At 43.1% G+C, this 25,397-nt stretch overlaps 1 protein-coding gene and 1 pseudogene across 4 annotated transcripts in view; one reads left to right on the forward strand and one right to left on the reverse strand.

Moving 5' to 3' along the window:
• Positions 1-25,397, forward strand: part of LOC140196465 (glypican-5-like) — a 648,398-nt gene that overhangs the window by 302,428 nt on the left and 320,573 nt on the right. The window lies entirely within an intron of this gene.
• On the reverse strand, positions 2,711-6,612 carry LOC140196467 (Y-box-binding protein 1-like; annotated as a pseudogene).

Below are 25,397 nucleotides of genomic sequence, written 5' to 3' on the forward strand. Positions count from 1 at the left end.
CCATTTTTTCTGATGGCAGCAGTGAGAAGACAGCATGGTCTGGATGGTGGGGGTCCCTGATGATGGATGCTGCTTTCCTGCGACAGCAGTTCATGTAGATGTGCTCAGTGCTTTACTCGTGATTGATCTGTATCCACTACTTTTTGTGGGATTTTCTGTTCAAGGGCATTGATGTTTCCATACCTGGCTGTGATGCAATCAGTTAATATACTCCCCACCACACATTTATAGAAGTTTTTCAAAGTTTTTGATGTCATGCCAAATCTCTGTAAACTTCTAAGGAAGTAGAGGTGCTTCGATGCTTTCTTTGTAATCACACTTGCATGAAGGGTTCAGGAGAGGTCCTTTAAAATAATAACACAGAGGAATTTAAAGTTGCTAATCCTCTCCACCACTGATCTCCCGATGAGCACTGGCTTATGGACCTATGGTTCCCTCCTCCTAAACACAATAATCAGCTCCTTGATCTTGCTGACATTCTGTCAGAGGTTGTTGTTGTGGTGCCACTCAGCCAGATTTTCAATCTCCCTCCTATGTGCTGATCCATCATCACCTTTAATTCGGCCTAGGGTGGTGGCTGTCATCAGCAAATGTAAATAGCTGGGCTTAGCCACACAGTCATAAGTGTAAATTGAGTAGAGCAGGGGGCTAAGCATACATCCTTGTTGTGCACCTGCGCTGATGGAGGTTGTTGAGGAGATGTTGTTGCCAATCTGAACTGACTGGGGAAATCAAGGATCAAATTTCACGAGGAGGTATTGAGGCCAAGGTTTTGAAGCTTATTTATTTGTTTTGGGGGGATGATTACATCGTATGGCGAGCTGCATTCAATAAAGAGCATCCTGATGTATGCACCTTCGCTGTCCAGATGTTCCAGGGTTGAGTAAAGAGCCAATGAGTTGGTATCTGTTGTAGACCTGTTCTGCGGTAGACAAATTGGAGCAGATCAAAGTCGCTTCTCGAGACATTGATATGTCTCATCATCAACCTCTCAAAACACTTCATCACAGTGGATGTAAATGCTACTGGATGATAGTCATTAAGGTAGGTTACCATGTTTTTCTTAGGCACTAGTATAATTAAAGCCTGCTTGAAGTAGATGGGTATCTCAGACTGCCGAAGCAAGAGGTTAAAGATCTCAGTGAGCACTCAGTGCCAATTGATCAGCACAGGTCTTTAGAACTTGGGTGGATTCTTTCCATGGGTTCACCCTCCTGAAGGATGTCCTCACATCTGCCTCTGAAATCACAGGAACATTGGAAGCGATGGCAGTTTGTGATGGTTCCTCCATATTTTGACAGTCAAAGCGAGCATAAAGTGCATTGATATCATCTGGAAGTGAAGCCCTGCTGTCTGCTACTATTTGTCTTTGTTTCATTTTACACTAATAGTATTAAATTGGTGTAGATGGGCAAAATGGTGAACATGGACTGATACTGGGTTTCATCCTAAAGCATTGACAATTCCTTTCTTCCCATAGATGCCACTCAACACGCTGTGTTCCTCCAGTAGATTGTTTATTACTTCTGGTACCCGAATCTGCAGTCTCTTGAGTCTTAAGTGTTTATGTAGCACTTTTCAGAAGCTTTGCATGTCCCAAAATATTTTATGGTCAATGAAGGACTTTATTTGAAATCACAACTTTGCTGTAGTTTAGCATGTAGTAAGGTCTTATCTTGTGATAAGGACACAATGATCTGTTTTAATGATACTGATTAAAGGTAAATCATTGGGCCAGAAGCAAAATCAATGTTCAGGACTTGAGACTCAAAACCTATCTGACCATCTGTTGCAATCTCTTTCAATTTGTGCTCCTTGTTTTCCCATGAAAAAATAGAATAAGATCTTTCCTCTTTAACAACTATTGCTCTGTGAATGTTAGAGACAATTTATTTGCCTGAGTCAGTCTCAGCATTTCCATTTTCTATTGAGCCTAATTGTAACAGATTTCTTTTCTCCCCACACAATATAACACTAAGAGTTTAATTTAAAACTAGATTGCAAAACTTAAATGAACAAGCATTCAAATTAACTGCAGGATTAGAACTCCACTTTGATTTCTACCCTTCCTTCCTCTACCTTCCCTTCTCATGCAATGTGAAGTTCCAGCTCTTATACTCAAAATCTCAGTACAAAAAGCAATAAATAATCTGTGTAACTCACTGGGTTGAGCAGCATCAGTTGGTGGAAAAGAATTTTCTCAAGATTAGCTGCACACAAACTGCAGGGAAAACTGGGAGGGGGTGGGTGGTGGTCAGGCAGCATTTATGAAGAGAAATGGACAGTCAACGTTTTGGCTCAAGACTCTGCCCAGATGAATGCTATTGACGCAAAGTGTTACCATTACTCTGTATAGACACTGCCTACCTGTTGAATTCCTCAATCATTTTGCGTGCTGCTCCATATTCCAGTGTCCGCCATCTTTTGTGTCTTAGGAATAGCGGCCTTCATATGCTTACTCATTGTCCCTCCTGTCAAGGTTAGTGACATGTTGAATTGTACTCACAACTCTCTGGATACAGATTCATTCGTTGTCAGCATACAGCAAGACATGGATAATATTAGGAACAGCTGGTTATGTCGAAGGGTTCATTTGCATCACCCAGGTTCAAATTTAAGTGGGCTGGTCACATAATATGTGTTCCTATGTGTTGTGTATGCGGCTGGGTTACACAACAGAGCTATAAATAAAAACGCTAGAGACTGGAGCTAAGTTAACAGGGCTTTTTATTTATGCGACCCGAACTGAACACATATATACAGATCAATACGCGCCTAATAGGTAGGTTACCATGCCGCTGCTACTGTGTGATCCAGAATCTCCGGAGGGGAAGGCCCCGAGTCCTCGGCTTTGTTTGTTGCTTGACGGCTGGGGCGGGGTTGAAGCGCTTGGCAGAGATGGCGCTCGGTGTCGGAGGGCTGGTTGGAGGCTCGAAGTTTTCGGATGGACTCAGAGTCGGCTGCGGTCGGGTGCTTCCAATGCATTGGCAGGTTTACGGCGCTTCTGTCTGCGTGAGATGTTGGGGCTATCAGGACTTGAGACTTTTTTTACCGTCCCCATGGTCTGCTCTTTATCAAATTACAGTATTGTTTTGCACTGTTTTAACTATATGTTACAATTATGTGGTTTTGTCAGTTTTAGTCTTGGTTCGTCCTGTGTTTCTGTGATATGTTTCTGAAGGAACATTGTATCAATTTTAATGCATGCATTTCTAAATGACAATAGATGAGGACTGAGTGTCCTCATAATCTAATCTTTATTATACAGTAGGCCGTATGGTACACTTCTCCCCTCTTTTAACTTTTTTTTTACTAGGGGCACTACATTAAGCAATATGTGTACCCTTAACATACAAACGCTTACCAATTATTTACTTAGTAACTTAATGATATCAAATTATGATAAGGTAATGTAATAATAATAATTATAACTCAAGTCTCTGGAAGGGTCTTCTCTGCCCCCCGGGTAACGTCTGTTAATAAACTTGTTTAATACAGATTTCCATATAAAAGTCATGAAAGTTGACCTCTAAGCATAGGGATTTTCCATGGTCTGCTTCAAAGGTGACTTGCCACCAACAAAAGAAGTGGTTGGTGATCTGCTGTCTCTGCTAGTTATTCAAAAGTTGGGGTAATCCAGTGATTCACGGAAAGATCAGTACAAGTGTGAAAATACAATAGAAACCTTACAGTTTGTTGCCACAATTCGCTTCTGTTTTGATGCTGTTTCCCAACTTCTTTGTGCAAAACAACACATTGGCTGAGGATTCAAGATATGTACGTGCAAAAGAAACTTTCCTGCAAAGTGTATGATTCTCAATGGAGGAAATGATTGGTTCAAGATTTACCTTGTGCGAAAGCTGTTCTGTTTGAATGGAATTGATTTTGTCCTCTGTTAGGTTTACCTTCTCCCCCAGCAACCTGGTTTTCATTTATTTCACCACCCTCTGCAGTTTCTTCCTGAGGCTGGTTGCTATATTGTGCGTGGCGACGATAGTGATGACGAACAAAGTAAAGTGGGTAACACTGTTTTCTGTAAGGAGGGCAATGTTGCTGATTTTGATCATCTTGGTTTTCTCCATCTGTTGCTGTCTCTGCTCCATCTCCTTTCTCTCCACCTTCAATGTTCTGTTGGTAATTACGTGGTGGACCTCGCCGGTGAGGATTGTAGTGACGATAACGATTTCTGTCCACGGCCTATCCACTTCCTTGAACTGGAACTCCTCCGGGACCAGTTACGTTTGCTGCTTCTGCACCCTTTTCCCCTTCCACTACATCAAACTCCACAGTTTCACCATATCCAACACTGCGGAGGTATTTCCGTGGATTATTCTTTTTTATAGCAGTCTGATGTACAAACACATCTTCCTTTGTATCATTCTTGTTATAAGTCCATATCCATTTCGTACGTTGAATCACTTTACTGTTCCAAGAACCTTTGTCGCAATGACTTTCTTCTCCCCGGCGGATTTGGGTTTGTCTGGCTGTTGCTGCTGCTGCTGTTCGGATAGCTGCTCTGTCTCGGCCTCACTCATGGTGTTGACAGGCTGTGTGAGGTGGTTGTGGCTCAGGCCGGTCTGAGGTGGGGACCCTGAGCTCTCTCTGCTTCTTTCTTCTCTCGAATATAATTCCTTCCCACTTGTTCTGTCTCCAGTTGCAGAAAAATCTCTGCATTTCGTATTCCTTCCTTGTATTGTTGATCTAGTTTCTTCATCCTTTTCTGATACTCTTCAAAGTGCCTTCCTGTAACTGCTGTAGCTGTCTTTTGAGAGATGTCAATTTTTCCTGGTACATCTACTGTTTTACTTCCAGGTAGTCTTCATCATCCTGCTTACTGGCAATATCTGTCTCCCTTGCATCCTCTGTATCTTCATCTGAGTTGCGGCCACGGATACTGCATTCGTCCTCATCATCGATGCTGTCTAGCTCCTCCTCGTCGTTGTTATAGTTGACAATAGGTGAGAGGAGAGCTGCAGACATCTTCCCTGATGAGCTGCCCTCCTTTGTTGATGCATCTAGTGCCTTGATGGTGTGCCAATCCAACTGGATTTTCCTGAGCCATTCACATTCCAGGTGATCCTCCATTTTTCAGTGCTGTGGTTCAGCTGCTGTGTTTTACCTCCATGCGTCACTGTCACTTTAATTTTGCCCTTCCGATGCACTTTCTGTTCTGTGTAAATCTTTAGCAGTAGTTTAGTTCGTTTCAGAGGTATGTGCGAAAACAGTCGTTTGTAATCGCGTACAGAGATCACTGTTAAGGCTGAGCCTGTGTCCAACTCCACTTTCAGTCTCACACCTGTCTCTTCCACGCTGTGAAGTGGCAGACAAGACAATTCACTTTTGTCTGAGTCATTTTCATCAGAATTGCTTTCTTTCATTTTGTGCATATGGTTGTATTTTCCTTTCTGAGGTTTCTTGTTTCTCTGCATTTTGCCCTTTTCCTGCTGTTTACTAGCTATGCATACTCTGCCAGTGTGACCCTGTTTGCCACAGTTTCGGCGTTCTTTGTCTTTAAACCAACAAACATCAGGGTCATGTGACCTGTTCCCACAACGGTAACATTTCTTTCCTTCATTTCTGCGCAGTGACATTTTATACGTAGCATATTCCGGAGACTTTTGTTGTATCTCTGAAGTACCTTGTGCAGCTGTTTCTAATGATATTGAGATGCTTAGTGCTTTCTCGAATGTAAGCTCTTTTTCACCCAGGAGCTTCTTCTGTGTGGTTTCACAGTGCATGCCACACACTAACCTGTCCCTCAATGTGTCTGATAGACCAGTTCCAAATTGACAATGTTCTGATAATTCGTGCAATTCAGCACAATATTCAGAAATGCTTTCGTTTTTGTTCTGATTCTGTTTATGGAATTCAGATGTTTCAGCAACGACCAGTGGTTTGGGGTTTAAATGCTATTGGAGAGTGTCTACTATTTGCTTGAACGTTTTGTCAGCTGGCTTTTCAGGGGTTAACAAGCTCTGTAGCAGCCCATATGTTTTTTCATGTCCATTACACTAAGTAAGACACTGGCTTTCTTTTCTTCATTAACATCGTTAGCATCACAGTATAGCTCTATTCTTTCAATATAAGTTGCCCAATCTTCAATGCCACTATCAAATTCTGTAATGGTTCCAATTAATGCCATCCTTGTTATGTCAATTTGGCATCAGTCCCTTGTTAATTTAACCCCAGTCCCTTGTTTTCTTTTTGACTCACGTGACTTTTTTTTTTTGCTAGCGTTGCGAGTGTACTCTGGCTAGATGCGTGTGTCGCTCCTTTTTTTTAACTCCCTTCTGAGGCAGGCAGACCCTCAGCCCTGGGGTTCAGCGCCGGCTGTGGTCTCGCCTGGATGCGCCGCAGCTCCGGCTGTGTCTTTCAACCTCCCGACATTCCCGACTCCGGCTGAACTCCCACTTCTTTTCAGACTCGCGGCCTCACTCTGCCTCTTCTGAGTGCCGTTATCAATTAAAACACGGCATTCTGATACAATGCAGGTTCATTAACCTCGTCGCCAATTTGTTGTGTATGTGGCCGGGTTACACAACAAAGCTATAAGTAAAAACGCTGGAGACTGGAGCTAAGTTAACAGGGCTTTTCACTAATGGAACCCGAACTGAACACATATATACAGATCAATACGCGCCTAATAGCGCATGCTCAATAAGATGTATTAGTACAACATAAAGTAGCCCTATATTATACAGTAGGTTATATGGTACACTATAGGTGATCCACTTCTGCAGGATAAATAGGTTGGTTGAGATGTGGATTTGATGATCAGCTTATATTTGGTTGGCTGAAGGGTCTGCTGCTGTTTGGTATGGTTTTGGCTCTATGGTGGAAAATAGGAGCATTATACCTTACGAGAGGGCATCTTTAATACCAGGTTTGACACTGAGGCAACGCAGTCTAACTGATCAGCATCCACCCTGTCCTACAGCACTCCCAATGCACTGTACCTGTTGTCTTTGCTCTGAAGCATGTACTAAGCAATTTGCCAAGGCTTTGTGAGTAGCTCAAGCAAAGCCTGAGTCTCATCACTGAGAATGAAGAAGAGCATCAGGTGCACAGGAGTATTGCTACTTGCAATTGCCCTTTCAAGATTTGCACTACCCTATCTTGAAAATATTGTATGTTTTCCCTTTCTTTGGGGGAAAAACCTAGGAATTTCCTGACAAGAAGTACTTCAAGCACACTGAGAATTCAAGATGATATCTCCTCAGCATCTTTCTAGGGGGAACTTGGGATGGGCATTAGAGGCCAGCCCTCTCTGCAACACCCACCTCCTGGAAGAGACTTAAAAGTAACTGCTTTTAAAGCAAGGCAGTGTGATCCTTAGAAATGACCTTTAAAGTTTCTCACTAACAGGGCTTCAGATATTTACTCAGGGCTGAGATTTCTGTTCAAAATGTATCTCTGATAGTGAAATGTACAGTTTAAGTGAAGAGCATTCACTGATTAAAGTAGAATTGGACCACTTTACTGCCGGAGGCCACATTTGAAAAGTAAGAGTGGACTCCATGATACTCTGCTTTGCCATGGTTCTACTTGTGTAGCAGATGTAATCATTTGCTTTAAGATTTACTAAATAAATCTGGGGCTAGCTTGTGTGATAGTTTCTGCTTCTATATTATTGCCCAGTTAATGACATTACTTGCAATTGCTCTGCTTTAAGATTTGGCTTTACTGCTACTCTGAACAACTGGTCCACGGCATATAATGTCCTAATATCTTTCCTGTGTCAGCTTAATTTTTAAGTTCTATGCCTCCTTTAATGCTGACTGACAAGATGAACTGGCAGTGTTCAGGAACCAGATGAATGCAAGCCATTTATAAAAAAATTGGCCACACATAGGCAATCATCAGGTTTGCCAGTATCCAGTCTTACCTCCCAGATGGCAACCCAGGGGAGCTACGGATGAAAAGCTTTTATCTCCATTCATAGTAATAAATGGGCCACAACTTAACACTGCTCTACCCAATTCATTTATCTCCCCTCTGTTTTGCCTCCTACCATAAGTAACTGCTTCCTGCTTCCTTTAATCTGTTTACAACATGTTAAATCACCAGTCTGGTTGTTCATCACACCCCAGCTCCTGTATTCTCAATGCCAGATAATATTCTGTGGCTCAATTCCCCATTCTTTCTCTTCATTCCAGCCTGTCTGTCCACTTACCTAAGACTTGCTCCAGTGCCACCAATGGCCCAACCAGTATTGTTGATCATTGGTGTATCCATGCTAGGTGCAGTTCGTACCCTGCCATTCAGTTGCAAAGACTGTGCTCTGGGCACCATTAACAAGTCCAGACGTTATCACATCTAAATTCCGAAGTTACAGCTGATATCTATGACATAGAACTACTGCAGAGACTAGCACAGTGTTGCAGTTGGTAAGGCAAGTGCAGACTTTATCACACTTGAAGTTCTAAGCCAGTGCCTCTCTTACCTGTGGCAAGCCAATGAAAAGGAATATTCTCCTGCAGAAGAGGCCCCTTTGGTAGGGTTTACAGCTGATTTCTATGACATAGAACCACCGCAGAGAATAGCACAATGTTGCAGTTGGTAGGGTTGCACAAGCTCTAATGACCAGGTTCATTCCTGACTTCCATGCCATCTGTGCAGAGTTTGCATCTTCTCCCTGCAACTGCCTGGGTTTCCTCTGGGTACTCTAGTTTCCTCCCATTTGTCTGAAATCTTGAGGATCAAGCAGGCTACTCGGCCTCTGTACAATATGTAGGTGAGCAATAGAGCCAGGTGAGAATAAAATGGGATTAGTCATTGGATAGTCGATCAACGGCATGGACACAGTGATAACAAGGCACTGTTTCTGTGCTGTATCCTTCTATAAATCTATTGTACTCAATTCGGGTCTTTGCAGAAGACAACAGTTCGTACAAAGAGTTAACCATTTCATCAGAAGCTGTAGGCTGCAAGTCTCCAAGAGGAATGCATTATAGATCCATCCCAGGTTAAAAACACCCAACTAATGAGCATAAAAACAAGCCTTTGGAAGGCCATAGCAATCAATCTGGTGACTGCTGTGGGGCTGAAGGCATTTCCTGCCATGTAAGAACTCAGTTTTTGACAATATCTATGAATCTTGTAGAGAAATCTGAATAGTTGACTTAAATGCCCCGGTTTAACCACACATTGGCCTGCTTTCATTTAAATATATTGCTAGATAGGTGCATATCTGTCGTGAATTGTCCAAATTACACAACATTTCTCAGCAGCAGAGCCATAATGTAACCCGAGGAAGACCCACACTCGATGTAAACCATCCACACTATTCTGATTCTCATTATTGAATCTTTCCTCAATGGTAGGAGAGGGAGCATTGACACTTCCTTGTTCCAAGAATGTTTTCAGAACATCTGATGCCAGTTCTGTGATTAGGCTGAAGATGGGGAGTCAGTGGATTATTGCTGTCAGATGTACCAAGATACAGTGAAAAACTTAACTTTGCATGCTATCCGGACAGATCCTGTCATACATAATTACTGTACGTTGAGGTAGTACAGAGAAAAAAGCAATAACAGAATGCAGATGATAGTTCTACAGTTCAACGTGCAGTGTAGATAGTAAGGTGCAATCACAAACAAGAGAAAATCTTCAGATGCTGGAAATCTAAGCAACACGCACAAAATGCTGGAGGAACTCAGCAGGCCGTGGTGGGGTAGGTTGAGATGTGAATAATTCATCATCATACAAAAGCTGGATAGCTGCTGTCTTTGAGCCTGATGGTGCGCATTTTCAAACCTTTGTATCTTCTGACCGATGGAAGGGAGTGATGGGTTTCTACTGGGTTTATCTTTTGTTTTCAAAGAGGGTACGAGAAGAATGGATTGAACAAAGGGATGATCTGATGGGGTGAGGATGGTTGCTAGATTACAGAGATTGTCCACAGAGAAAGCAAGCAGTTAAGGGGAAGCGTTGAAGCTGCAGGTTGGCATTATTACTGAGGAAATAAGCAAAAGAAAAATTGTGGAAATTCCCAAGGAATTGAGCAGTGTCTATGGCGAGAGAATATATTACATATGAGCATGGTTCTACTTGTCAATGACTTGTACAGTATAGGAACAGGTCTTTCACTGGGACATAGCCAACCATTGAGCATCCTTTCACACTAATCTTGCCCCAATCCCCTTTTTTGTTCCCCCACAATCTCAACTCTGCCCCAGATTCTGCCACTCATCGACACACTAAAGGCAATTTGCAGGGGCCAAATTAACCTACCAACCTATACCTCTCTGGCACATGGAGGAAACTCATGTGGTCACAGAGGGATCATGCAGGTTCCATGCAGACAGTAACAGTGCTCAGGACTGGACCTGGGTCTCAGAAACTGTGAGGCTTCAGCTCTACCAGCTGTGCTTCTGAGACAAGTACAAAATTAAAAGCAGTATCTGATGTGACTACACTCTGTTTATGTTAATATTCTGCAGCAAATCTGCTCTTGTACTGAAATATCCTATTTTTAATTAAAAACTTATTCAAACCTGTCTTAAGGCAAAAGATTTGGCCAAGCTTCTTCAAAATGATTTAACCCAGTTACATTAGATCCAAATGGTGATTGCTCTTGGGCTTGACCAGGAATCCTACTTGGCTAACAGTGGAAATCAGTTGTGTTTTCTAAGATAGGAAATGGCCCCCAGTATTGGATAGAGCCCAAGGGAAATTGGATGGGCCAGAAAATATTTAAACATGTTGACATGGAATTGTTTATCTTAGGGTTTGGAAGCTTTTTGTGCAGACACAGCAATGTTGTGAGGCACAGTGTGTTGTTATAATAGGTTAACTTCATGCCATCAGAGAAAACATATGTGTCATTGAGAGGGCCTTAAGAGGGAATGCTGCATATGGAGTCGTCAGGTCTATAGCATGTCGCTTCAGAAAGGATTGGCCATTGTCAATCATGGTGAAAATCAGATACCTGAGTGGTGACAATGAACTCCTGCAAGGTATTGAAACTGATAAGCAGACACCCCACCTTTCCTGGAAGTTCTGACAGTCTCCCGCATATTGATAGTGGTTCCTTGATGCCCGCAAATTATATACAATATCCCGGAAATCAATTTTTTTGAGAGCAAGCAAGCGAGAGAGTGTGAGAGCAAGAGAGAGAGAGCAAAAGAGAGTATGAGAGAGAGCGAGCGTAAGTGCGAGAGAAAGAGAGCAAGCGCGAGAGCGACCGAGAGAGAGAGTGAGCGTGTGCCATGGTAGAGTGTTCCAATAAAAGAAAATATAAAACGTACGTCACCCCAGACTACCCTAAAGTGAACCCCTGCCTAATAGCGGTCAAAAATAATAACATTGTTGCTCGCTGCACTGTTTGCAACAGTGCCTTTTCTATTGCCCATGGTTAAGTGGGTTAAGACTGTAAAAGGCGTGTTGAAGTGAGTTTAACAGGTGTCATTCATTCATTAGCATAGCTGACGTTATTTAAACTAGCAGGCTAGCTGCTAAGGAGCTACTCTATTGCACACATCCCACCTCTCCCAGAAGTTCCGGGAGTCTCCCGCAAATTGATGGAGCTACCTCCCTGAAATGAGTTTTTGCAGGGTGGGATGTCTGCGTAAGCAGCACTGTGGTTAGGCTTGTGGAGCTGCTGTCTCACAGCTCCAGCAGCCTGGGTTCGATCCTCATTTCTGCTACTGTCTGTGCAGGGTCTGCACATTCTCCCTGTGACCACATGATTTACTCCAAATAGTCTGGATTCCTCCCACATCTTACACTGTAAAATTGACCACTGTAAATACCCCTGTAAGTACAGCACAGGAAGAGACACTTCAGCTCATAATATTGTGTTACACTATTGTTAAAATGTCACCTCCTCACACCTTCACCTGCCCTGTGACCCCACCACCGAACATCTGACAATGGTCTTCCAGATAGTCACCATCCTCGTTTCCTTGTGAGATCTTCCCACCACGCTGGGAGCAGTTACTCTATTGGGAGTATTCTATAGGCCCCCTGGTAGCAGCAGAGATACAGAGGAGCAGATTGGGAGGCAGATTTTGGAAAGGTGCGAAAATAACAGGGTTGTTATCATGGGTGACTTAAACTTCCCTAATATTGATTGGCACTTGATTAGTTCCAAGGGTTTAGATGGGGCAGAGTTTGTTAAGTGTGTCCAGGATGGAATCCTGTCACAGTATGTGGACAGGCCGACTAGGGGAAATGCCATACTAGATCTAGTACTAGGTAATGAACCGGGTCAGGTCACAGATCTCTCAGTGGGTGAGCATCTGGGGGACAGTGACCACCACTCCCTGGCCTTTAGGATTATCATGGAAAAGGATAGAATCAGAGAGGACAGGAAAATGTTTAATTGGGGAAGGGCAAATTATGAGGCTATAAGGCTAGAACTTGTGGGTGTGAATTGGGATGATGTTTTTGCAGGGAAATGTACTATGGACATATGGTCGATGTTTAGAGATCTCTTGCAGGATGTTAGGGATAAATTTGTCCCGGTGAGGAAGATAAAGAATGGTAGGGTGAAGGAACCATGGGTGACAAGTGAAGTGGAAAATTTAGTCAGGTGGAAGAAGGCAGCATATGAGGTTTAGGAAGCAAGGATCAGATGGGTCTATTGAGGAATATAGGGAAGCAACAAAGGAGCTTAAGAAGGGGTTGAGAAGAGCAAGAAGGGGGCATGAGAAGGCCTTGGCAAGTAGGGTAAAGGAAAACCCTAAGGCATTCTTCAATTATGTGAAGAAAAAAAGGATGACAGGAGTGAAGGTAGGACCGATTAGAGATAAAGGTGGGCAGATGTGCCTGGAGGCTGTGGAAGTGAGCAAGGTCCTCAATGAATACTTCTCTTCGGTATTCACCAATGAGAGGGAACTTGATGATGGTGAGGACAGTATGAGTGAGGTTGATGTTCTGGAGCATGTTGATATTAAGGGAGAGGAGGTGTTGGAGTTGTTAAAATACATTATGACGGATAAGTCCCTGAGGCCTGATGGAATATTCCCCAGGCTGCTCCACGAGGCAAGGGAAGAGATGGCTGAGCCTCTGGCTAGGATCTTTATGTCCTCGTTGTCCACGGGAATGGTACCGGAGGATTGGAGGGAGGCGAATGTTGTCCCCTTGTTCAAAAAAGGTAGTAGGGATAGTCCGGGTAATTATAGACCAGTGAGCCTTACGTCTGTGGTGGGAAAGCTGTTGGAAAAGATTCTTAGAGATAGGATCTCTGGGCACTTAGAGAATTATGGTCTGATCAGGGACAGTCAGCATGGCTTTGTGAAGGGCAGATCGTGTCTAACAAGCCTGATAGAGTTCTTTGAGGAGGTGACCAGGCATATAGATGAGGGTAGTGCAGTGGATGTGATCTATATGGATTTTAGTAAGGCATTTGACAAAGTTCCACATGGTAGGCTTATTCAGAAAGTCAGAAGGCATGGGATCCAGGGAAGTTTGGCCAGGTGGATTCAGAATTGGCAGAAGGCAGAGGGTGGTGGTGGAGGGAGTACATTCAGACTGGAGGATTGTGACTAGTGGTGTCCCACAAGGACCTGTTCTGGGACCTCTACTTTTTGTGATTTTTATCAACGACCTGGATGTGGGGGTAGAGGGTTTGGTTGGCAAGTTTGCAGACGACACAAATGTTGGTGGTGTTGTGGATAGTGTAGAGGATTGTCAAAGATTGCAGAGAGACATTGATAGGATGCAGAAGTGGGCTGAGAAGTGGCAGATGGAGTTCAACACGGAGAAGTGTGAGGTGGTATACTTTGGAAGGACAAACTCCAAGGCAGAGTGCAAAGTAAATGGCAGGATACTTGGTAGTGTGGAGGAGCAGAGGGATCTGGAGGTACATGACCACAGATCCCTGAAAGTTGCCTCAGGTGGATAGGGTAGTTAAGAAAGCTTATGGGGGGCTAGCTTTCGTAAGTCGAGGGATAGAGTTTAAGAGTCGCGATGTAATGATGCAGCTCTATAAAACTCTGGTTAGACCACACTAGGAGTACTCTGTCCAGTTCTGGTTGCCTCACTATAGGAAGGATGTGGAAGCATTGAAAAGGGTACAGAGGAGATTTACCAGGATGCTGCCTGGTTTAGAGAGTATGCATTATGATCAGAGATTAAGAGAGCTAGGGCTTTCCTCTTTGGAGCGAAGGAGGATGAGAGGAGACATGATAAGAGGAATAGATAGAGTGGATAGCCGGCGCCTCTTCCCCAGGGCACCACTGCTCAATACAAGAGGACATGGCTTTAAGGTAAGGGGTGGGAAGTTCAAGGGGGATATTAGAGGAAGGTTTTTTACTCAGAGAGTGGTTGGTGCGTGGAATGCACTGCCTGAGTCAGTGGTGGAGGCAGATACACTAGTGAAGTTTAAGAGACTACTAGACAGGTATATGGAGGAATTTAAGGTGGGGGCTTATATGGGAGGCAGGGTTTGAGGGTCGGCACAACATTGTGGGCCAAAGGGCCTGTACTGTGCTGTACTTTTCTATGTTCTATGTTCTACACTGTCTAAAAATTCAGTCCAGCAAAGCCAGCTTCTACTTCCTCAACATCCAGCATTTTCTGTTTTTAAAACATAGAACATAGAATAGAGCCGAGGAAAAGACGCTTCGGCCCACAATGTTGTGAGTGGGAGAAAGTCGGCGAAATTGATGGGTATGCGGGGAAGATAGATCACAGGCAAAGCTACTGATGGAAGGGGATTGTTCTGTAAATTGCCATTGATTCAGTTGTTTCTTTCCATGTCTGAAGAAAATCTGGAATACAATCTCTCTTCTGTTGTTTGTTGTGCTCACCTGAAGTTTCCTTATTCTGTGTGATCAGATACTAATGTGAAGTGAACAAAACCTGTGGTGTATACTGACTCTGTGTGAACTGTACATTGCCGTGATCCACTGTGAATTCACTCTGTGGTGTACGTTAACATGGCGTGAGCTCAAAATTTGATGCGCACTAGCTTACTATGAGCTTAGTACATTCCTGAAGAAGAATTTTTTGACCTAAATCATTAACTCCATTTCTCTTCCCACAAATGCAGCCTGACCTAAGTATTTCCAGCATTTTCTGTTTTTAAAGCATAGAACCTAGAATAGTACAGCACAGGAAGAGACCCTTTCAGCCCACAATGTTGTTCTAAGCTCATGATAAACTGTCATCTCCTCCTCACACCTGGACTGTGATCGCACTATCGAACATCTGACAATTGTCTTCCAAATGGTCACCGTTCTCATTTCCTTGTGAGGTCTTTTCTCCACACAGTCTAGAATCCAGCCCTGCAAAGCCAGCTGCTACTTCATCATCATCCAGTTATAGAGCAGTTTGAACTGATCCATTATTTAAGCCTGCTCTTGCCATACCTAATGTATTTATTCCCCTCCTTAATTCCACCCTTTCTCCCCAAGTGCCTTCTTGCCTACATTTGTATTGGCAATGATGTCTTCTAACAGCCTGACTGTTTCCCATTTCCTGTTCTGAACTGGCTTACCTTTGCCATGGACATCCAATTGCTCGATACCTACATCTCACACCAGAATGGTCTGGTGATTCTCCATTTCTTCCTTGAAAAGAGGCCCAACCAGTTCCCCTCCAAAAATACACTCATTTTCCTGGGTGAATTCATTCTTGTATTGAACAGTTTCCCCTTCAAATTCACACAGTTTGACCAGATCATAGAGTGTAGTCATGGGACCTCACGTGAGCCCAATCTAAGCCTGCAGTTTAAGTGGGATCGTTCTTGTTTTAATCTGTTGTATATGTAATATTTCAGTAGCATTTGAATAATCTTGTATGTATATTGGTTGATTAAGCATTTTTGTTCATTTAAATAATTAATTATGAGTTACATGAATAAATTTGTGAATTGCATACGTCATCACACAACCATATGATACTTGGACGCTGTCTTAAAGTAAACATGAGCCTGATCCACATTCCTGGACTTCCGTGTCTCCCTTTGAATTAGTTTAATGTCCTGAGGCCACAAAACATAGCACAGTTGTACTCAAGTCCCCTGCCATAAAATGATAACACAAATGGAAAGTCTTGTACAGAATCCATACTGCATGCTTGCCGCCTTCAATTGGAGCATTGACCACATCGTCTACAAAATTCAGCAAGTCGTGTTCCAGCTGAATAATATTTTAGTTAGGTCAGATTTGGAGTACTATCTGCAGAACTAGTCACATCACTGTGATGAATAAGCAGGGCTGTTTTCCCTGGAGTGTCAGATGATGAGAGATCATGGTCACAAGGAAGGCCCTGTTCCTTTGTTATTATATTCTGTGTTTTTCTGCTACACTTGCAGCTGTATTGGTGTTGTTTCCTACACTAATAAAGACACAAAACTTTCATTAGTTTTCTGCAGTTTTCACAAGGTCCATCTTTCACCTAGTTTGAGGAAATAACAGGCAGGGTATACAAAGGAGAGTCTGTGGATGTTATTTACTTGGATTTTCAGATGGCCTTTGACAAGGTACCACACAGGAGGCTGCCAAACAAACTAAGAGCCCATGATGTGACAGGAAAGATACTAGTATAGAGAGAAGATTGGCTGACTGGCTTGAGGCAAAGAGTGAGAATAAAGGGGATCTTTTCTGGTTGGCTGTTGGTGACTAGTCAGTCTTGGGACCATTTTTTTCATGTTATACGTCAATGACTTGGATAACTGAATTCATGGCTTTGAAGCCAAGTTTACAAATGAAACAAAAAAGGGTGGATGGGCAGGTAGTGTTGACAAAGCAGGCAGTGCTCCCTCTAATTGTTTTTATAGCTGCAGGGTTGAAACATTGCTCTGAGCGGGAAACTTTTACACAGCTTGAAAACTGTGCAGCACTTTAAATAATTTTTTGGTAATATACATACTATGAATATTTAGAATGAAAATTGAAAAACCACATACTTTTGATTTTATTTATTAATTGTATAATGAAATTCAGTAAAACAAAGAAAATCTTCCACATTTCATAAACTTTTCCTTGTATGTCTTGATTACAAATCCTTTGTAAACATTGTCCAGATTAATTTTGCATCCAGATGAAAGATATGTCTTGATCCCCACTAGATTTTCCAAATGTTCCACTTCTACCCTGTTTCTGGATTTACATTTGATTGAATTCATATGACTGAATCTACGTTCACAGTGAGCACTAGAAGCTTGAAATGTTCCAAAAATGTCAACAGAAATCGACAGTTCTTCTAATTCTTCATTTCCAAGCACATAGTTCAATGTATCAGTGAATGCCTTAACTTAACCAATCTTAACTTTCTCAGGAACGACAAATTTGTAATCACAGTATTGCTGAGACACTTTCATCATAGTTCGTAATAGTAGCTGAATATTTTTTGTCAGTCGTACAGTATTCTCTTTTCCAAATTCAATGTTGGTTGCATTTGCGGTAGCAACAGGATCAAAAGCTTGCCATTCTCTTAACTCATCATCAGGAAATCTATTATCCAAGTGATTACACACATGCTGAATGATTCAAATAATAGCTGCAGTATTGACATCAGAATTTATAGATCCAAGCAGATCTTTCACTTTAATTACAGGGTATTCCACAGTTATACTAACATAGATTTCAAATTTACGTTAGCATAATTTCAAAGTTTTATTAACATAATTTCAAATTGGTATTAATATTATATAAAAGAGAAATCCAGCTGCACAGCAATGAAGGCTATGTGCGTGGGAGCGTTTCAGTTATGGTGCAGCCTTGTGTCCACACAGTTTATTAAGAACAGTAGAAGCAAGGGGCAGCAAAAGGACTTAGGCAGGTGAGGAGAATGGGCAAAGAAGTGGCAGATGGAATATAGTGAGGAGAAGTATATAGTAATGCACTTTATGAGAAGAAATAAAAGGATAGACCATTTTCTGAATGGGGAGAAATTTTAGAAATCAGATGTGCAAAGGGACTTGGCAGTCCTCTTGCAGGCTAATTTGGAAGGCAAATGCAATATTAGCATTCATTCCCAGAAGACTAGAATATAAAATTAAGGATGTCTTGCTGTGGCTTTAAAAGGCATTGGTCAGACCACATATATGAGCAATTTTGGGCATCTTATCTAAGAACAGGTGTGCTGGGATTGGAGTTGGTTCTGAGGAGGGTCATCATAATGATCCCGAGAATAAAAAGGTTAACATATGCGGAGCGTTTGATGGCACTGCGCCTATACTTGCTACAACTTAGAAGAATGGTGGGGGGGAATCTCACTGAAATCTATTAAGTATTGAAAGGCCTAGATAGAGTGGATGTAGAGAGGATGCTTCCTGTACTGCTGGTATCTAGGACTAGAGGACATAAACTCAGAATAAAAGTACATCCCTTTAGAATAGAGATAAGGAGGAATTTCTTTAGCCAGAGAATAGTGAAACTGTAGAATTTATTTGCACAGATGACTGTGGAGGCCAAATTATTGGGTATATTTAAAACAAGATTGATAGGTTCTTAATTAGTAAGGGTGCCAAAGGTAATGGGGAGAAGGCAGGAAAATGGGGTTGAGAGGGATAATAAATCAGCCACGATTGAATAGCAGAGCACACTCGATGGGCCAAATGGCCTAATTTTGCCGTTGTGTCTTACGGTCTTATTTGGTAGTTTAGTGACCCAACACTCCCTACAAGCCCAGAGGTATCTCAGCTAGATGGCTTCCCACCCTTATTCCAGAAAGCACACATTTCTTTCTCCTGGTTCCATCTCCATTGCATTTGTTCTAATGACAACATTTTCCAAATTTTGTTGACATGTATTAACACTAACTTGAGTGTGAGCTCACTCTAGCACACTTGAGTGTGAGTCTAACTCCATGGCATACACCATAGCATTCCCTGACCTGAGTTTCTCTCAGTCCCTGAGCTTTAATTCATCAATATCTGATTCCCTGGCATCTCCCATACTTTTTTCATGTGTTTCATCTCTCAGGAATATGCCACTTTGCTGCTATGCTTTTGTGGCCCATTACATTTCTCTCAGCTGTGGGACACCCACTGTCTTTGCATTTGCACAAGTCCTTGTTTTATGGTTCTCTATGTATTTCTCATGTTATTTGGCCAAAATGCACAGGCTCGAGTATGAATGTTACATGAGCTTTATCTGATAGGTTAGTGCTTTTATTGAAATAGCGAGTAAAAGAATTTGGTAAGCCTGTGTGTACTGATGCTCTCAGCTATTTCTTTGCATCCTGCTGTAATCCACTACTGTAAACTGCAATTATTTCATTTCCATAGTACCAAACTGAATTCGTTCCAGAACAATGGTAGGAACGACTGTGAACATAGCTCTATACGGAAGGATAAGGCAAGGGCTTCTCTTTGGTCCATCAGGATTATGCATCTTTAACGTTGCTGAAACCTGGTGACACTAATGTGAGTTATGGGCTTGAGAATTATTCATACTGGGAGAGGATGCATGTTGTTAAATCCTTTGAGGCCATAGTGTGGTGTTTAGGTATACAAACACTGTATGCTTTGGAGTGTTTAAATACAGCTCCTAGGTCGATGGTTTGAAGGGTTTGTATAAATTGTCTTTCTGTGCCATCACATCTCTCTACAGTTAACCTTGTCACCTCTTTGAATCAGGCAGCACAAAAACAGGCCATTTGGCCCATTTTGTCCATGCCAAACATCAAGAAATCATCTATATTCATTGACCCAGCGCCTTGACCATGTGATCATTGATTAGATCGCATTTGATCACATGACAGTGCTCGCGTTAATCACATCGATGCTTAATCATATCACTTCTTCACAGTGCATCTGTAAACCCCTATGCAAACCAACTCTTCTTTGGTTAGAAGTGTAAATATCACAAAATTGAAGAAAATAGCTACATTGTAATTTTAGTTGGGAATGAATAGCATGTAAATCAAAAATGTGAATACAAAATAATAATGACTTAAAGAACAAGTGATACCTTGCCAAAAACTATTCTGATGCTTCTAGAATATCAAATGCAAACTGTAAGTGAATAACTGACAGCTAAGCATATATTAGATTGGATGCAAATCAATGTAAGCAACTTCTAACACAAGTTTTGTTACAATTTTTTGAGTTTTTACGAGACAGGTTTTGATTCTACTAAATTAACAGAAAGCCAAACTTAATTCTGTGTTACTGTCTGTCACTCCCCAACAATAATGCTTGATGGAATTCGGTTCTCAGATGAAATCATGAAAGTTGGCTGATTCATGGAAAATAACTATCTTATGGTAACACACACAAAATGCTGGAGGAACTCAGCAGGCCAGGCAGCATCTATGGAAAAAAGTACAGTTGATGTTTCGGGCTGAGATCCTTCAGCAGGACTGGAGATAAAAAGACGAGCAGTAGATTTAAAAGTTGGGGAGTGGGAGAAGGAAACACAAGGTGACAGGTGAAACTGGGAGGAGAAGGGATGAAGTAAAGAGCTGGGAAATTGATTGGTGAAAGAGATACAGGGCTACAAGACAGGAAGCCATGGAAGAAAGGAAAGGGGGGAGGACCACCAGAGGGAGACGATGGGCAGGCAAGGAGATAAGGTGAGAGAGGGAAAAGGAGATGGGGAATGGTGAAGTGGGGAGGGGGGACATTACTGAAAGTGTGAGAAATCGATGTTCATGCCGTCGGGTTAGAGGCTACCCAGAGGGAATATACGGTGCTCTTCTCTAACCTAATTATGGCCTCATCGCGACAGTAGAGGAGGTCATGGATAGACATATCAAAATGGGAATGGGAAGTGGAATTAAAATGGGTGGCCACTGAGAGATCCTGATTCTTCTGGGGAATGGAGTGTAGGTGCTTGGCGAAGCTGTCTCCCAATCTACGTTGGGTCTCATCGATATACAACAGCCCACACCGGGGACACCGAACACAATATATGACTCCAACAGACTTACAGGTGAAGTGTCACCTCACCTGGAAGGACTGTTTACAGCCCTGAACGGTAGTGAGGGAGGAGGTGTAGGGGCAGGTGTAGCGCTTATTCCGCTTGCAAGAATAAGTGCCAGGTGGGAGATCAGTGTGGTGGTGGGGGGGGGGGGAACGAATGGACAAAGGAGTCGCGTGGATAACGATCCCTGCAGAAAGGTGGGGAGGGTGTCAGCAGGGAAAGATACGTTTGGTGGTGGGATTCCGTTGGAGATGGCAGTAGGTGAGGACAAGGGGAACCCTATCCCTTGTGGTGTGGCAGAAGGATGGGGTAAGAGCAGACGTGTGTGAAATGGAAGAGATGCAGTTAAGTGCAGCATTGATGGTGGAGGAAGGGAAGCCCCTTTCTTTGAAAAATGAGGACGGTGTTGGAAGTGAAGGGGAGAGAGGTGTCACAAATGGAGCAGGTGAATTTGAGTACAGGGTGGAAGTTGGAGGCAAAGTTGATGAAGTCGACGAGCTCCACATGGGTGCAGGAAGCAGTACCAATGCAATCATCCCTTCCTCCATGATCAATGATGCTCACAACCGCATCTCTTCTATTTCACACACATCTGCTCTTACCCCATCCTCCCGCCACCCTACCAGGGATAGAGTTCCTCTTGTCCTCACCTACCATCCCACCAGCCTCCGCGTCCAGCATATAATTCTCCAGAACTTCTGCCATCTCCAATGGCTTTTCCCTCCCCCACCCCCACTTTCTGTTTTCTGCAGGGATCGCTCCCCACGTGACCCCCTTGTCCATTTGTTTTCTCCCCCGATCTCCCTTCTGGCACTTATCCTTGCAAACGGATCATGTGCTACAGCTGGCATTACACCTCCTCCCTCGCTACCATTCGAGACCCTACAGAGTCCTTCCTGGTGAGGTGACACTTCACTTCTGAGTCTGTTGGGGTCATATACTACGTCCGGTGCTCCTGGTGTGGCCTCTTGTATATCGGTGAGACCCGATGTAGATTGGGAGACAGCTTCGCGAGCACCTACGCTCCATCCCCCAGAAGAAACAGGTTCTCCCAGTGGCCACCCATTTTAATTCCACTTCCCATTCCAATGTGTCTATCCACGGCCTCCTCTACTGTCACGATGAGACAATACTCAGGTTGGAGGAACAACACCTTATATTCCGTCTGGATAGCTCCCAACCTGATGGCGTGAACATCAATTTCTTGAACTTCAAGTAATGACCCCACCTTCACCATTCCCCATCCCCCTTCCCTCCCTCACCTTACCTCCTTGCCTGCCCATCGCCTCCCTCTGGTGCTCCTCCCCACTTTTCTTTCTTCCATGGCCTTGTGTCTTCTCTAGCCCTGCATCTCTCACCAATCAACTTCCCAGCCTTTTACTTCATCCCTCCCCCTTCAGTTTTCGCCTATCACCTTGTGTTTCCCCCTCCCCTCCCCCCCCCGCCCCCCGTATTTTTAATCTTCTCCTCATCCTTTTTTCTCCGATCCTGTGGCAGGGTCTCGGCTCGAAACATTGACTGTACTTTTTTCCATAGATGCTGCCTGGCCTGCTGAGTTCCTCCGGCATTTTATGCGTGTTGCTCGGATTTCCAGCATCTGCAGATTATCTCTTTGTTTGGCACTTTACAGCAGTCCATAAGACAAGCTGAAAGTATTTGCCAATTTGTTTATTTCTTCCCTCAGCAGTTCTCTCTCAGGTTCCCTCTCATTCCATGTATTTTTCTCTCTTGATCTGTTTTCCTTCTCTCTCTTTTCCCACACATTTGAAAGTAAATCTGGGAACTGATTCTAACTGTCCTTTCAGGAAGTCCAGTCTGGATCATAAGAATTGACACTTTAAAAAGTGTCTCCTCTTCTCCCTACTGATTAATTTGCCAATTCTAATCATTGTCCTCTGAATACAACCCCCTCCCATTCAGTAGTGCATAGTTTCTTCTTACTTTCCATATCAAACTGTTGCTATACTAATTGTACTTGCATATATTCTTAAATAAATACGGTTTTAGGTTTTTTTTCAGCCTTACTTTCGGTCTGTCTCGTGATAGGAGAATGTGTTAAACTGCCCTCTGATATTGTGAATCTTACAGACAAGTTCATTGTCTTGACCACAGAAATCTAGGCTAGCAGTCATGGGGAGTCCTGCAGAGACAGATGTGTTATATTTGTGTTGGACTCTAAACTGCAGCTCCCACCTGTTCTCTCTGGTGGTACATAAAAGAACCATGGCAGGTGAATTACTTGTAGTGTCCTGGCCAGTTTTCATCTCACACCACACCTCAGAAGTAAGCATTTAGGAACATTCTGAGATTGTGAAAAATGAGGTGTGAATACAAGGTTTTACTTTTTTCTCCGTTTGGTTCAGAAACGCCCATTTCCTAACCAGATGAAAATTTTCCTTTCTGCCCAGGCCAGGGGCAGGACTTTAAAAATGCTGGAAGCTGTGCTTACCACAGATGCTAATATGTGCAGCAGTTCCAGAGGCACTGTTGGCTGTCTGATGTCTTCAGTAACTTAGAACATACAACAATATAGCAAAGGAACAGGACCCCTGGCCCACACTGTTGTGCTAAACTAATTAAACCAGTAATTAATTGCCAAATTAGACTAATCCATTCTGCCTGCACAAAGTCCATATCCCTCCAGTTTCTTCAATTCATGTACCTATCTAAGAGCTTCTCAAATGTCTCTGTTGTAGTTGTCTACACTGCAACCCCTGCCTTTGCATTCCAGATACCTGCCACTCTGTATATATTCTCCTTTGAACTTGTCCCTTCCCTCATCTTAAATACATAGCTTCCAGCATTAGGCACTTAATTAACTTTTCAGTGAATGGACAAAGTTCATTTATTATCAAAGTATATACAGTATACATTATACAACCTTACAGGCAGCCCAAAAGAACCCATAAAAAATAGGACCTTCAAACACCCAATGTGCAGGGAGAGAAAAAGAACAAATCATGGAAACAATAAAAGTATGCAAATTGCATTCAGAGCAAAAACGAGTCCGTAGACACGAAGCCCAGAGCAGTCAGAGCCTCGGCCTCAGTTCAGTGTGAACCCAGAGCAGCTGGAGCAGGCCACAGCCTCGGCCTCAGTTCAGCACGGACCCAGAGTAGCTGGAGCAGGCCACAGCCTTGGCCTCAGTTCAGCACGGACCCAGAGTAGCTGGAGCAGGCCACAGCCTCGGCCTCAGTTCAGTGTGAACCCAGAGCAGCTGGAGCAGGCCACAGCCTTGGCCTCAGTTCAGTGCAGAGCTGATTAAATATTGGGCAACAGTGAACAGAATCATCCTGATATTCTGCCTTTTCAATCTATCTCAGACATCCCACCTCTCCTGGAGATTCCGGGAGTCTCCTGCATATTGATAGCGGCTCCTTGACGCCCACAAATTATATGCAATATCCCGGAAATTGATTTTTTTGAAAGCGAGACAGAGACAGACAGAGAGAGCGAGTGACAGGCGTAGCGAGAGAGTGAGAGAGAGAGCATCCTGATTGGTCCCTCTTTGTGCCAAGTAGAGCTATCAGTTTTCTCTGTGGGCGGGCTTTACAGTCGACCTCTCTGTATTTCATTGTCTATCAGTTCGGTTTAGTGTCTTGCAGTGCCATGGCAGAGTGTTCCAAGAAAAAGAAAATATAAAACACACGTCACCCCAGACTAACCTGAAGTGTACCCCTGCCTATTAGGGGTCAAAAATAATGACAGTGTTGCTCGCTGTGCTGTTTGCAACAATGACTTTTCCATTGCCCATGGTGGGTTAAATGACTGTAAAAGACAGGTTGGAATGAGTTTAACAGGTGTCATTTGTTAATTAGCATAGCTAACGTTATTTAAACTAGCTGGCTAGCTGCTGGGGAGCTACTCTATTGATGTCCTACGTGATGAGGTCAAACTCCCTGTAGACTTGCTTAAAGTTGTAATAGAATAAAAAAAGACTCCATGATAATATAATATAATTGTGAATCTTGTGAATCTGATGTCTTGCAAAATTAACAAATTCATTGACACAGACTGCTATGAGGTTGAGACTTCTGGCAAAATATTCAAATCTGCCAAGCAAGCCACATCACAGTACAAGGAAAATTTGCAAAAGGAATAGATAGCTATTTGCATTAGTGCTTAGCTATTAGCGTTGAGACTGCCAACAAAATACTCAACAAGGAATATATTATATGTAAATAGTTTCAATACGTGATCAAGTAAATTGTTGTGTTCTTTCATAATCAAATGTCCTGTATACATACACCCTTGGAGGTCGACTGGGGGGTGGGGGGTGGATATAGGGTTGCGGGGGATGGGAGTGGTGGTGCTACTTCCCTGAAATGAGTTTTGCAGAGTGGGATGTCTGCTATCCGGCCTAGTGTTTAAATCATCCAAGCATAGGTTATTCCTCACACTGGGACCCGGATCCTGTCGCATCGATACGTTCTGGGCCTGGATCCTGCCGCCATATTCTGGCCTGTACCTGACCATTCCAAATCGGTCTAGTGCTTAGATCAATCAAACCTCGCTCTCGGGTTAAGTGGATAGACCTCAAATCTGCCTCTCCTCCGATCCGACTTTGCTCCAATC

Source organism: Mobula birostris, chromosome 4 (genome assembly GCF_030028105.1).
Source record: "Mobula birostris isolate sMobBir1 chromosome 4, sMobBir1.hap1, whole genome shotgun sequence".
Classification (NCBI taxonomy): Eukaryota; Metazoa; Chordata; class Chondrichthyes; order Myliobatiformes; family Myliobatidae; genus Mobula; species Mobula birostris.